General features: G+C 35.8%; 1 pseudogene across 1 annotated transcript; it reads left to right on the top strand.

The window, feature by feature from the left end:
- The first annotated feature begins 1,307 nt into the window (after window positions 1-1,307).
- On the top strand, window positions 1,308-13,451 carry LOC114295706 (putative wall-associated receptor kinase-like 16; annotated as a pseudogene). Its single transcript, XR_014363359.1, has 5 exons — window positions 1,308-2,844; window positions 2,943-3,021; window positions 10,500-10,943; window positions 11,054-11,218; window positions 11,795-13,451. The product of XR_014363359.1 is annotated as a putative wall-associated receptor kinase-like 16 (transcript).
- The last annotated feature ends 310 nt before the right edge of the window (window positions 13,452-13,761 follow it).

The following is a 13,761-nucleotide window of genomic DNA, read 5'->3' as shown; positions in this document are numbered from 1 at the left end:
TAGTAAGAAATGAAGCGGGGACGGATTTTACTTCTCCCACTCCGTTTTATCCGAAATTCATCCTAATTATATTTATTAAATATATTTATATGTAAACATCGGTCGATTGAGGGGCTCATTCTTTCACTTTATTGGTGCAACAAGGACTTATTAACAAATTGCGAAACTAATTAAGCCAATTATGATTCCCCCACCTTCAACAAACGTTGATAATTGGTGACTGGACGAATTAAATATCAAAACTTGACAATTGAAAATTAAGTACTAAAGATGAATCTCAAGCAGTTAAGTAGTTCTTATATATATATATATATATATATATGTCAATTTTATTTGACATTTAGAAAATAAGCACTACTTTTTAACCATGTGTATATATAGCTTATAATAAACAAAGGTGGAGATGGAGGTGGTGGCATGGTGGTCGCGTGGCGGCAACGGTAACGGTAGCAGTAGCTGTGGTGATGGTGGTGATGGCAATAGAAGTGTGGTGACATTAGCAAGACTTTGGTCTATAAAATATTTTTTGCCTTTCAAAAATGAAAAATATTTTCTACCCAAATAAACTTGTTTTTTATTGACTATAAAAAAATATTTTTTGTTGTAGTAAAAAACAATGTTATTAAAGGCGCGCTAAGGCGTACGCTTATGCCCAAGTCCCATTCAGACCCAAGATTTGCACCTTGTACTGTTCCAAGCCACGCAACTTCGATAAGGTGTGCCTAAGCGTGCGCCTAGGCCTAACTCCTATCCAAGCCCAAGATTTGTGCTTTGTAGTGTTCTAAGCCAAGCGACTTCGATAAGATGTGCAATTGGTCCAAGGCATAGTAAGGCCCAACGCTTGTGTCTTGAGGGGTTTTTTTATTGTTACTTTAATTGATTTTGTTTAAAATCTGACTATTGATTTTCATATGGTGTAGCTACAGAAGATAACTCTAATCACACATGCCAATGCATTGGGCATTCAACCCCAAATCAATGGTAGAAGAAAAATTAGTCCTAATTTGTAATCTCCAAAGAACACTTTACTGCTGCATGCTTTCATTATCCAATCCAGCAACTCCAAAAATTCTTCTTCATGTTGTCTTCTTCTTATTCTCTTCTACATTTCTGTCTCATTCTCTTTTCTTCTTTTTGTCTAAGTTGTCTTCTCTACATCTCTTCTCTACGTTGCTATTTTTTCTTCACATGGCTATGATGTTGCCTTCTTCTTCTTTCATCTTCTTATGCTTATTCTCTGTTCTTTTTTTTTTTACCTCATCATTCTTTAGATTGATCTATTTCCCCCCCCCTCTTCTTATTCTTCTTCTCCCCTCTCTTTTTATTCATGTTTCACGTTAAATTTATTGTTCATTTGTTTATGTTAAAATAATAGTATTTGTGGGTATTTATATTTTTAAATGTTTAACATTTCTTTTTACTTATGTTGAACTCTAAATTATTTGCTTATATTAAATTATATATATTTTTTTATGTACAAGGTGCAGCTCATTTCAGTGAAGTAAGTGCCTCGCGCCTTGCCTTGCGCCTAGGCCCCAGGAGACCTTGGTGCCTTAGTGTGCCTATCGCCTTTAATAACACTGGCAGACAATATTTCTATCCAAACAAATGAAGTGTTTGTTGAAATTTTGTGATTTCCCCTTTGGTTGAGTTTTCAAATTTATTTTTTATTTAAAAATGAAAATTGTTTTGAATAAAAATAAACATGAAAAAAATATTAAAATTTTGTTAATTTATTTTTGCTTCCAAAACAGAGAACTATTTTAAAATATGTTTCTTTTTCACATCCAAATAATATTGCTAAGTTTGTCTTCAAGTCTTCGTCAATTCCATACAACTGTTTACTCAATTCGTTCACAAACGAGGAGATAAAAAACAAAAAAAAAACTTTTAACGAATTAAAGATAAATGTTAATAGACCAGAATTGTTATACAATTTCCCCCTTACAATTATGTGACAGTTACATATCTATAAACTATGATCAAAACATTAGCTTTGGGTCTTTAATTAATCACACTAGTCATTTTGTATAATAAGTCTCTATCATTTTTCTATTTTTATAACTTCTTGTCTAAATTGATACTCTAAACAATTACACTAGTTATTTTTCTAATAATTCTCTACCATTTTTTTGTCTATTTTTATAACAACTTGTCTAAATTGATACTCTAAACATGTTTTTAAATACTTGCACTAGTCATTTGTATAATAATTCTCTACCATTTTTCTATTTTATAACAACGACTTGTCTAAATTGACTTTAAACAGCTTTGTGGTTTTAAATAGTTGCACTAGTCATTTTGTATAATAATTATCTACCATTTTTCTATTTTTTTATAGCGACTTGTCTAAATTGATACTCTGAACAGCAAGGCACCTCAGCAATTCAGTGTTTGGACTTGGGCAACGCTCCATATGGAAAATGTGCGTTTTATTTCATCAACTATATTTCAGTAATTCTGTTTGAAATAAAGCATTTTTTTATTTATTTTTCTTATAAATAAGGAGCTTAAAATGAAGTACAACCACAAAGCTATCTGATTCCTAAAAACCTGGCTCTAACCATGTATAATTTACCTTCGATTTCTCTACAACTTAACTTGGCATGGGTTTTTCTAGTAGCATCTTTCACTGCTGCTCAATTCATGACTGGTTGCCAAGATTATTGTGGCAACATCAGTATTCCATACCCATTTGGCACTAGTAAAGTACGCTACGTAGAAGAACATTTTCTGGTTACTTGTAACGACACCCACTACGACCCTCCCAAGTTGTTTCTAACAACGAGTCACACAGAGATCACAGACATATGTCTTTCTGGTCAGTTGCGTATATCACCCGCAGTAGCGTAGGATTGCTTCAGTGAAGGGGGTGTTTCAGAAAGCTATTATGACCCCTGGCTCAGATGGTCAAATTCCCCATCTCATATACCTGAAACAAGTTCACGGCTGTTGGGTGCGACTCCTATGCAGTTATTGTTGGAAAACCAGAATTTTTTCTCAAGTTTGATCTATTTTTAGGTGGGCCTCGAGCGTCGATTTACTCGGGTCAAAGTGGTAACGCGTTCTATGCCGCGTTGTGATTCACGTGGTATATTTGGTTGCTCAAAACCATTACCGATTGAATGGGAAATTGAAGCCAAAGTGTGCTCCATGGAAATGGAGTTTTGGTGAAAATTCCTTAAGGTTGTAAAATGGCTTGTCCCACATTGATTTGGTGGGAAGTTTTGAAAGGGTTTATAAGGCATGGGTTTGGTACTTGGGGTGTGCCCCAAGGGGTACCCAAGTATTTTAGAGGGAGAGGTTATGGGCTAGACCCATTGGACCCAAAAATCACCGCGCACGCCGCCGGCCGTCCGGCCGGGCTTGGGCGCGGGTGCGTGGTGTGTGGTTGGGTTGGGCTTGTTCGGCCCAATACTAATCTTTTTGGGCAAAAAACATTTGAATTTAATTTTATTTTTGGTAAAATAAAATCCAGAATTCAAATTAAACTGATTTGAATTTTCTGTACATCCAAACAGGGCCCTTCCCGTTTTCAAACAGAAATAAACTAGTTTGGAATTAGTGCACACCCAAACAGGGCCCTTCCTGGTTTTTTGCTATCTGTTTGAATTATTAACAGATTCAAATCTGTTTGAATTCAAAACCAACAGGTATCATACCTGTTCAATTTAAAACCAAGAGCCACCTTTACATCTATAAATAGGACCACCCTCATTTGAAGTTATTGATTCAGAAATTTTGTATTTCACCTCTGCTTATTCTATTCTTCATTTTGTTGCATTTTATTTCTGAAAGAAAGAGTGTAAACACTTAGTGTGTTCGTAAGGCAAACAATTTGCAGTGCTGCTATTGTTTGTGGTAGATCATTTCATCCTGGGAGATAGACGTCCAAATTCTGAAAGCACCGTGGAGAGGACGAATCTGTCTTAAGGACACAGTGTCAGACACTGGACTTGATCAGAAAATAATTCGAAGAAATTAAATTAAGTAAGTTATTTAATTTATTTTCAGTGTTGTTTTTTATTTATTAAAATCAGATTTAAATTTTGTTTTTGTAACAAAATAAAATCTGTTATTTATTTATTTATTTATTATTTCGAGTTTGATTTTTGTAATCAAACAAATTCTCTCTTTTTCTTTATTTCTTTAAATTCTAATTGTTGTTGTGTACACAATAGAATTAAATCTTTTAAATACAGTGAAGATTGACCAACAATCTTAAGACAGAATCCTTTTTTGGTATCTTCATTGTATTTAATTTTCTGTGTTTTCAAAGTAATATTCTGGTTGGAAAAACAAATAGTGATTTATGCTATTTGACAGATAGTAGTAATATACTGTCTCTTTTCTTTGACAACTAGTAGTAATATACTGGTGCCATTAACAATTGCAGAATATTATTTGGTATTACAGAAAATTATTGTGATATTTTATTTTTCTAGTTTTAGTAACAAGGAAAATAAAATTATTTTGTTGTTATAATTTATTTTCTGGTTTTAGTAACTAGAAAATTAATTTGTGTTTTAATTTTTTTTGATTTTTGTAATCAGAGATTATGGCTACTACAACTGAAACTGCATCTGGCAGTGGTACTCCTATTGTTACACCTACATCGGTCCCTATCCAGAACCATGTTCATATACCAATCAATCATGGAGAAAAATTAGAAAAATTTAACGGTACCGAGTTTAAGAGATGGCAGCAGAAGATGCTATTCTATCTTACAACTCTTAATTTGGCCCGATTTCTCCATGAAGAGGCTCCAGCACTTAAAGAGGGTGAAAGTGATCGGCAAGTTGTTGCTGCTGTAGATGCTTGGAAACATTCAGATTTCCTGTGCAGAAACTACATCCTAAATGATCTTGACAATATGCTGTATAATGTATACAGTCCTCTGAAAACAGTAAAAGAATTATGGGATTCTTTGGAGAAGAAATACAAGACAGAAGATGCCGGCACGAAGAAATTTGTCGTCGGTAAATTTCTGAATTTTGTTATGGTAGACTCCCAAACGGTAATATCTCAAGTTCAAAGTTTTCAAATAATTTTGCATGATATTCATTCAGAAGGTATGTCTCTTAGCGAGTCATTCCAAGTCGCTGCTTTAGTGGAAAAGTTACCACTAGCTTGGAAAGATTTCAAAAATTATTTAAAACATAAACGCAAAGAGATGACTATGGATGAATTGATTGTAAGATTAAGAATTGAGGAAGATAACCGAAAGGCTGAAAAGAGGAATGGGAAAAATTCCATTGAGTCCAAGGCTAATATGGTTGAACAAGTTCATAAACCACATAACAAAAAGAGAAAGTTTACTGGAGATGGTCCTAAACAAGACGATAGTAGCAAGAAGTTCAAAGGAAAATGCTATAACTGTGGAAAAACTGGACATCGAGCTTCTGACTGCCGCCGCCCTAAGAAGAATCATGGAAGTACAAGTAAGAAGACCACCAATCAGGCCAATGTAACCGAATTGGATTACATCTCTGACGGAGTGAATGACATCAACCTATCTGCTGTGGTGTCTGAGGCTAACTTGGTTGGAAATCCCAAAGAGTGGTGGGTTGACACTGGAGCAACTTGTCACATTTGTGCGGATAAGAAGATGTTCACTACCTACAATGAGGCTGCAAATGGTGAACAACTTTTCATGGGAAATTCTTCTACTTCTACTGTGGCTGGACAAGGAAAAGTTATCTTGAAGATGACATCAGGGAAAGAACTGACCCTCAACAACGTACTGCATGTACCTGACATCCGGAAGAATTTAGTTTCTAGTTCTTTGTTAAGTAAAAATGGTTTTAGGCTTGTCTTTGAGTCTGATAAATTTGTATTAACAAAGAGTGGTATGTATGTTGGTAAGGGATACATGAGTGATGGTCTCTTTAAGTTGAATGTAATGACAGTTGTACCAAAAATTGCTATGAATAAGAATAATACATCTTTTGTTTATATTCTTGAGTCAAATTTATGACATGGTAGATTAGGACATGTGAATTTTGATGCTTTGGGTAGATTAATTGGTTTAGATCATACACCAAAGTTTGAAATTAACCATAATCATAAATGTGAAATTTGTGTAGAAGCGAAACTAACTAAGGCTCCATTTAAATCGGTTGAAAGAAAAACCGAACCTCTAGAATTAATTCATACTGATGTATGTGATTTAAAATTTATTCAAACTAGAGGAGGCAAAAAGTATTTCATAACATTTATCGATGATTGCACAAAATATTGTTATGTTTATTTACTTAGAAGTAAAGATGAAGCCTTAGAAATGTTTAAACTTTACAAAACAGAAGTTGAAAATCAACTTGGTAAAACCATTAAAATGGTTAGAAGCGATAGGGGTGGTGAATATGATGCACCATTAAATGAATTTTGTGCACAACATGGCATTATTCACCAAACTACAGCCCCTTATTCTCCACAGCAAAATGGAATTGCTAAAAGGAAGAATAGAACCCTCAAAGAAATGATGAATGCCATGTTACTAAGTTCAGGTTTACCACAGAACTTGTGGGGGGAAGCAATATTGTCTGCTAATTATGTTCTTAATAGAATACCCCATAAGAAAACCAACAGTACTCCTTATGAATTATGGAAAGGTCGACCGCCTTCCTACAAATACTTAAAAGTGTGGGGGTGTTTGACAAAAGTTAAAGTTCCTGTTCCTAAAAAGATTAAGATTGGACCAAAAACAGTAGACTGTGTGTTTATTGGTTATGCTCAGAATAGTAGTGCATATCGGTTTCTGACTTATAAATCAGAAATACTTGATATAAATGTGAACACTATTATAGAGTCAAGGAATGCTGTGTTTTTTGAACATGTCTTTCCTTACAAGAAAGGACAGGAATTAAGTTCACAGAAAAGAACTTATGATTGTACACAAAGTCAAGAGACTAGTAATAGCCTCAACCAATAGGATTTAACTGATGATGAACCAAGACGATGTAAGAGAGCGAGAACATCAAAATCCTTTGGTCCAAATTTTCTGACATACCTGTTAGAAAATGAACCTCAAAGCTTTAAGGCAGCAATGACAGGTCCTGAAGCACCTTTGTGGAAAGAGGCTGTTAATAATGAAATTGAATCCATTATGCAAAATCATACTTGGGAATTGGTGGATCTTCCACTAGGTTCTAAACCACTTGGATATAAATGGTTATTGAAGAGAAAAATGAAAGCAGATGGTTCAATTGACAAGTATAAAGCAAGACTTGTTGTTAAAGGTTGCAGACAAAAAGAAGGTCTGGACTATTTTGACACATATTCCCATGTGACAAGAATAACATCCATTCGCATGCTTATTTCTATAGCAGCGTTGTTTAATTTAGAAATACATCAAATGGATGTTAAGACAACTTTCTGAAACGGTGATCTAAATGAAGAGATTTATATGGAGCAACCCGAAGGGTTTGTAGTATCAGGACAAGAAAAGAAAGTTTGTCGACTTGTAAAATCCCTTTATGGATTAAAACAGCACCTAAGCAATGGCATGAAAAATTTGATCATGCAATGCTTACTAATGGGTTTAAGATAAACGAATGTGACAAATGCGTCTATGTTAAAAACACTGACCAAGGATATGTCATAGTTTGTCTTTATATGGATGACATGCTTATCATTGGAAGCAGTCAAAACATGATCAAATCAACTAAGCAGATGCTTAACAAAAGATTTGATATGAAAGATATGGGGGTCGCAGATGTTATATTAGGAATGAAAATTACTAAAACATCTGACGGATATGCATTATCTCAATCACATTATATTGAGAAAAATCTTGGTAAATTTATCAATGATGATATGAATTTAGCTAGAACACCTTGAGACGTCAATCTTTACTTATCGAAAAATAAAGGTGATGCAGTGTCTCAGTTAAAATACTCCCAAATCATTGGAAGCCTGATGTACCTAATGAATTGTACTCGTCCTGATATAGCTTATGCTATCAGTAAATTGAGTAGGTACACTAGTAACCTCGGAGAAGACCATTGGAAAGCGATCATTCTGGTTCTTAGATATCTAAGATTCACCCGTGATCTTGGTTTGAACTTTACTCGATATCCAGCAGTACTTGAAGGTTATTGTGATGCAAATTGGATATCAGATACTAAAGATTCAAAATCCACAAGTGGATATGTCTTTACTCTAGGAGGCGCTGGTGTTTCTTGGAAATCCACGAAACAAACTTGCATCGCACGATCCACAATGGAATCTGAGTTCATTGCTTTAGACAAAGCAGGTGAAGAAGCAGAATGGCTTCGTCACTTCTTAGAAGACATTCCAATGTGGCCAAAACCTGTGCCAGCTATTTGCATTCATTGTGATAGTCAATCTGCAATAGGCAGGGCACAAAATCACATGTATAACGGTAAGTCACGACATATTCGTCGTCGACATAATACCGTAAGGAAATTGTTGTCAAACGGAATAATCTCAATAGATTATATAAAATCTAAAGAGAATATTGTGGATCCGTTAACAAAAGGTTTGACAAAAGAGCTAGTGTATAGTTCATCGAAGGGGATGGGATTAAAGCCTATTACATAAGAGTCGTCATAATGGTAACCCTACTTATATGACTGGAGATCCCAAGAACTAAGTTCAAAGGGACAACTAAGTTATGTATGGCTCACCAGGAATCACCAAGGGATTAAAAATTCCCTACCCATTCCTATGGTGAGAGTGATATCTGCAACATATGTTGTATGCAAGGGTATAAGGATAAGCTTTGCTTTTAATGATTACTTATATCTTGATTAAGGTATAAAATCAAGACGAGTATAAGGAGATACTCACAATAAGAATCACTTATATGAGTGTTGAACTGGGGCCGGTTCTATGAGAATGAAAAGGCTAAATTCTCTAGAAACACTTATGAAAACCAGGCGCGTTGAAGGCCAAAATGAACACAACAGTGAGAACCACGATGCGTTAGAAGATATTTTGTGTGAAATCTATTGCCTTGGCTTACACAAACGGCTGAACAATTTAAGGCATCGCGTCCATTGGTTAGCCAGTAAGTCCGATAGGTTATCACTAGGGAAGGTTCAAGGCTGAAAACTACCTATCCTGATGCAAGATATTTTCGACTTATACTCTTTCGTTAAAGTCTGCATATTGTTGCATTTTCGTTGTCATCAAATTCCATTCATGTGGGGGATTGTTGGAAATGGTAGAAAAAATTCTGGGTAAAACCAGAATTTTTTCTCAAGTTTGGTCTATTTTTTAGGTGGGCCCCGAGCGTCGATTTACTCGGGTCAAAGTGGTGACGCATTCTATGCCGCGCTGTGATTCACGTGGTATATTTGGTTGCTCAAAACCATTACCGATTGAATGGGAAATTGAAGCCAAAGTGTGCTCCATGGAAATTGAGTTTTGGTGGAAATTCCTTAAGGTTGTAAAATGGCTTGTCCCACATTGATTTGGTGGGAAGTTTTGAAAGGGTTTATAAGGCATGGGTTTGGTACTTGGGGTGTGCCCCAAGGGGTACCCAAGTGTTTTAGAGGGAGAGGTTATGGGCAAAATGGGCTAGACCCATTGGACCCAAAAATCACCACACACGCGCCGCCGCCGTCCGTCCGTCCGGTCGGGCGGGCTGGGCTGGGCTTGGCTTGGCTTGGCTTGGGCGTGGTGTGTGGTTGGGTTGGGCTTGTTCAGGCCAATACTAATCTTTTTGGGCCAAAAACATTTGAATTTAATTTTATTTTTGGTAAAATAAAATCCAGAATTCAAATTAAACTGATTTGGATTTTCTGTACATCCAAAACAGGGTCCTTCCCGTTTTCAAACAGAAATAAACTAGTTTGGAATTAGTGCACACCCAAACAGGGCCCTTTCCGATTTTTTGCTATCTGTTTGAATTATTAACAGATTCAAATCTGTTTGAATTCAAAACCAACAGGTATCATACCTGTTCAATTTAAAACCAAGAGCCACCTTTACATCTATAAATAGGACCACCCTCATTTGATGTTATTGATTCAGAAATTTCGTATTTCACCTCTGCTTATTCTATTCTTCATTTTGTTGCATTTTATTTCTGAAAGAAAGAGTGTAAACACTTAGTGTGTTCGTAAGGCAAACAATTTGTAGTGCTGCTATTGTTTGTGGTAGATCATTTCATCCTGGGAGATAGACGTCCAAATTCTGAAAGCACCGTGGAGAGGACGAATTTGTCTTAAGGACACAGTGTCAGACACTGGACTTGATCATAAAATAATTCGAAGAAATTAAATCAAGTAAGTTATTTAATTTATTTTCAGTGTTGTTTTTTATTTATTAAAATCAGATTTAAATTTTATTTTTGTAACAAAATAAAATCTGTTATTTATTTATTTATTTATTTATTAATTATTTCAAGTTTGATTTTTGTAATCAAACAAATTCTCTCTTTTTCTTTATTTCTTTAAATTCTAATTGTTGTTGTGTATACAATAGAATTAAATCTTTTAAATACAGTGAAGATTGACCAACAGTTATCTCAGGCTCCCAGGGACAAAAGTATGACACGGGGTGCTTGTCACTATGTGACAACATCAACAATGTGATCAACGGCTCTTGCTCTGGCATCGGCTGCTGTCAGACGAGTATCCCCAAGGGAGTGAGGAGTTTCTATATCAGTGTCAGAAGCTATGACAACCATACCCTTGTATGGAACTTTAATCCGTGCAGCTACGCTTTTGTAGCTGAGGAAGCCGCTCACAACTTCTCTTCTTTAGATCTTGCCAACTTACAGAACAGAACAATGTTTCCCGTGGTGCTTGATTGGTCTGTAGGGAACCAAACATGTGCTGAAGCCAAAAACAATCTAACAAGTTTTGCTTGCAAGGCTAATAGCGACTGTTATGACTTTGACAATGGTCCTGGGTATCGCTGCAATTGCTCCTAGGGATATGAAGGGAACCCTTATCTTCCTAATGGTTGTATAGGTAACCACAACTGTGTTGAAAGCTTTCAGTTTCTTCCCAACATTGATGCCATGATTTATATGTTGTAGCTACTGAATATGACATCAAAAATCAAACTTGCTTGTTCTCAGATATTAATGAGTGCATTATTTCAAGCCCCTGCAGCATGACATGCCAGAATTTACCAGGCACATACAATTGTTCTTGTCCAGAGGGCTATGAAGGTGATGGCAGAAGAAATGGATCAGGTTGCAGTCTGATTCCTGTTCCGAACCATAGGCTTAACATTGCATTAGGTAGGTACATATATGCCCCACACATGCTTACTAATAGTAAATTTGTCTATAGATTAAATTTTCATCAATATTCAAACAGATCATTGCTTGTGATTTTGATTCTATCTCCAGTTAAAGAGTTTACAATCCTCAATTATTGACGCACAATCTGAAACAATTCGAAGATGCCATATCTCCAATTACCTTATACTGTTCTTTCAGCAACCTAACATTTATATAGACATCTAATCTAAGTTTTTATAAACAACCAATTCTCTCATCTTATTTTTCATTTTCATGTATAGGTTGTGTTTGGTAATTCAAAGAAGAATGGAATAACCAAAAAAAAAAAAAAATGTGACGAAAGTTTAGATCAACACCAATGCCTGCACCAACACCCCCCCCCCAAAAAAAAAAAAAAAAACTAATGCATAGAAAATGCCTAGAAAATGAAATATATTAGTCACGAATGCATCCCGCACCACTCTAAATTTGAATCTATACCATACATTTCATTTTTGGGTTTATAGCTTTTCCGTTTCATCATAATGAGGTTGAAACTATGGATATTGATATTTTCCGTTTGAATATTTGTAGGCATAAGCATAAGCATCTTAGGGCTACTTCTTGGTGGCTCCTGGCTATATTGGGTATTTAGGCAGAGGAAGATCTTCAATCTTAGAGAGAAGTTCTTTCAACAAAATGGTGGCTTCATGTTAAAACAACAACTTTCCAAATGTGAAGGATCGGTTCAATCAGCTAAAATCTTTACCTCAGATGACCTCAAGAAGGCAACAAACAACTACGATGAAAGTAGAGTCTTGGGCCAAGGAGGCCAAGGAACAGTCTACAAAGGAATATTGCTAGATAACACCATAGTTGCCATTAAAAAGTCCAATGTAATTGATCAGAGCCAGTCCCAGATAGAGCAATTCATTAATGAAGCCATAATTCTCTCCCAAGTCAACCACAGGAATGTTGTGAAGCTCCTAGGGTGTTGCTTGGAGACACAAATTCCCTTACTTGTCTATGAATTTGTTACCAATGGCACTCTCTACGAGCACATACACAATATCAACCACAAGAAGTCCTCAATAACTTGGGAGAATCGTTTAAGGATAGCAACTGAAACTGCAGCAGCCTTTTCATATTTGCACTCTGCCGCTAGTACTCCTATCATTCATAGAGATGTTAAGTCCACTAACATACTCTTAGACGACAATTACGTTGCTAAAGTGTCTGATTTTGGAGCTTCAAGGTTGATCCCCATAGACCAAACTCAATTAACCACATTGGTTCAAGGGACACTCGGTTACTTGGACCCAGAGTACTTTCACACAAGCCAATTGACTGAAAAGAGTGATGTTTATAGCTTTGGGGATGTCCTTGTGGAGTTGCTAACCGGCAAGAAGGCACTTTCTTTCAACATGCCTGAATTAGAGAGAAATTTAGCAATGTATTTTGTATCATCAATGAAAGAAGATCACTTGTTTGAAATTGTTGATGAACAGGTGATGAATATGGCAAACACTGACCAACTAAAGGAAGTTGCTATTTTAGCAAAGAGATGCCTAAGAGTGAAAGGTGACGAAAGGCCAGCCATGAAGGAAGTGGCAATGGAGTTAGAGGGATTAAGAATGATGGAGAAACATTCATGGGTAAATGACAACAAAGATTTAGAAGAGACTCACTACTTGCTTGGAGATCAACTTTTAGATGCTTATGGTGGCGGCGATAGTAGAAGCAATTCAGCAGCTTACGATAGCTTGGCAAACCATATCATTTCACCAATTGATGGTGGACGATAAGGTTTTTTTTTAATAACTGGGTGTCTGGGCCAACTTACACGTACTTGGTCTAATCCCGTGACCCTAAAGTTAACAACTGGGCAAATCTCCAATAACCCCAAGCTTTAGGATGTTTGACCTTCGTGAGATTCGAACCTGCGACCTCGTGGGTGGTAAGCCCATTTGTTGTTTTCTCCCACTAAGCCAAACATTTTGGAGTTGGTGGACGATAAGGCATTGCTTGTCATGGTCTATGTTTATTAGATGTTATTTTGTAATGTTTCCATGTGGGCTTCGTCAAATAGTCCGTGCCAATTGTTTTGAATCTTTTGATTATTTATGTTGAGATTCAATTTGTTGTGATTTTCGATATTGAGCATCAAAATGTTTTCTAGAATTGTAGTTATTGATGCAAACCCTTTCTTTATGTATCAAACAAACTACTAATAGTAATTAATTTTCTTAATTGGAACACATCTACCTGTATTAAATACGAAGTAGCATCCATATCTCTTTACAATTTCATTTCTACGTCACCAACTGATTAATGAATTGAATAAACTATCAATTTAAAATAGGTGCTACAAATTTAGTCTTCACTTTGAATCTATAAGTTTTTCAATAAATTACACAAACCTCTTGAGGTTTGATAAAATCACAGAACCCGAAGGTTTTAAAATGACAATAATCTACCTATAGGTTCACTTTTACATTTTAATTTACCCCTTCAGTTAGTTGACAGTTAAATAGACTAACAGAGTTGGCTGAGTGATCAAA

Source organism: Camellia sinensis, chromosome 3, assembly GCF_055761805.1.
Source record: "Camellia sinensis isolate YWXY chromosome 3, ASM5576180v1, whole genome shotgun sequence".
In the NCBI taxonomy this organism is placed as follows: Eukaryota; Viridiplantae; Streptophyta; class Magnoliopsida; order Ericales; family Theaceae; genus Camellia; species Camellia sinensis.
Note: the sequence above shows the minus strand (reverse complement) of the source record. Positions and strands in the feature narration are given on the sequence as shown.